Genomic DNA, 2,070 nt, shown 5'->3' with positions numbered 1-2,070 from the left:
ATTCTTGCCCGCCCCGTGTAGCCAGTGGAGAGAGAGGCACCCCCAGACCCCCCCCGAGCAGAGGGGTGCCCGGCTACCGGCCAGGTGAGCCAGGACTTCCCCAGTCCTCGCCAGCCCACCGTCCCCCCTTGCTTCTGAGGTGCCACCAGTTCAGATTGCTCCCCAAACGCCTCATTCAGGGGCATCCCCCACCTTCCCCAGCACAGAGCATCCTCCCTGGGGTGGGTACCCAGCAGAGCTGTGCCCAGCCGGGTACGGGGTGAAAGTGGTGGGGACCACAGGCAGCACCGACACGTGGGGTGGGGGGAAAAACTTGTGCTCCTCAAATCGGATCTGCTTTAACACGGAGCTGGGCTAGAAATGCCCCACAGGGTGGGCGAAGGGCAATGCCGCCGCTGCAAGGTGCCAGCGGGATGCCAGCGAGAGCCTTGGCATGGCGGGGACGTGCGCAGCCGGCTAGGAAATGGGGACAGCCTCTGGATCGCACCGCCACCGCCGCCGCGAGCTGGCAAATTGCCGTGACTTAACAAATTCCCGCTGCCGAGCTGAGCCGTGGAAATCGCTCCAGCGCACGTCCCCAGCCCCCTTGCACATGTGCAGGCAGCATTTTTGCTTAAGCCCCATTTTCCGCCGCCGCTTGCAAACGCGCCCAAGGGGTCACCTGGTGACAGGGGTTGGCCATCAGCAATCCCCCCCCCCTCTCCGCCCCCGTGAATGCCACCTCCCTCGGGAGCTGGGGCCTGGCAGCGGGGACACAGCCCTGTGCCTCCAGCGGGGGGACCCCCCCAGCCTTGGGGTGACCCTCGGCTCCGTCCCATGGGACCCCCATCGCCGGCGTCACCCTGTCCCCTTGCAGCACACAGGGAGCCGGGTCCAGCCTATCCCTCGTGCGCCCGTTCTCATCTGAACCTGGGAATTTGGGATTTTCTGGGGTGTCTTTATGCCTCACATGACTTAATATATATCAAGGCTTTGTGGACCACAGTGGTTTTGGAGCAGACCCCTCCCCATCCTGGCTTTCCTTTGCTTTAGGCTTGCGGGGTGCTTTGCGGGGTCGCTGCCAGTTTGCCCAGTGGGGCAAGGACCACCTGGCTGGGACGGCTGCTCCTGGCACGGAGGGTGATGCCTCCCAAAAGAAAAGAGGGCAAAATCGGGCAGCTCTGACCAAGGATGAGACTTTACCCAGAGCTGTGCCTGCTTTTGTCTCCTGAGATAACAACCTGAGGCATCCCCATGGGAAACGCTTCACCCTTCCCAGGACCCCGGTGGGAGACCTCGTCCTGCTCCGTGTCGTCCCCCCGCCCCATCCCCGTGAGCCCAAGGCCTGGGAGGGGATCACCAGGCTGACAAATTGCCTGGGACGGACGGCGTCAGAGATATTTGAAAGGGCCATTTGTACACGTTCCTGCCAGGGCTGCTGAGCACGCGGAGATGGCGAGGGGGGGAATTGGTCTGCTCAGCGGGGAGCCCTTCCCGATGAGTTTGGGATGGAAGGAAAAGGGGACTTGCCGCGGAGGTCCAACAAATCCCAGCGCTAAGGGGATGAGTTTCTAGAAACCAAGAAAAAAACATCACCTCATCCTCCAAGGACCGAGCCCTGAGACGGGGGGGGTACTGGGGCTCAACGGCCTCCTGCCACCCCGGGTTTGGGGACACGAGTGGCAGGGCCAGGCTGGCACCCGTAGGCAGGAGCAGGCGGGTTTCGCAGAGGAGGGGGAGAGCTGGTGTCTCCGAGGTCTGGGCCACACTGTCAGCGTGACAGCGTGGGTGTGCGTTCAGCCCTGCCGGAAAATCAAGCCTGGCTGCTTAATTAAAGACTTGGGCCCCGAGATCTGCTTATTCAGTTCTGCTGTAGCAACACTATAAAATTGTTACGCACCATTTCACGCGCAGAGGCTGCAGCAGCAGCTAGAGGAGCTGGTGGCTTTGGGCAGAAGGGGCTCCTCTTATTCCCCTGGGGTCATTTCTCATGTGCAGCAGCACCAGAGGCGGTTTTTGTCCTGGGTAATCTCAGTGACAGCTTTCACCCTCTCCAGGTGGATCTCCAAGCCTTGATTTGGGCTGCCATCC

This window comes from Charadrius vociferus, unplaced genomic scaffold, assembly GCF_000708025.1.
Source record: "Charadrius vociferus isolate BGI_N301 unplaced genomic scaffold, ASM70802v2 scaffold1631, whole genome shotgun sequence".
NCBI lineage: Eukaryota > Metazoa > Chordata > Aves > Charadriiformes > Charadriidae > Charadrius > Charadrius vociferus.
Note: the sequence above shows the minus strand (reverse complement) of the source record.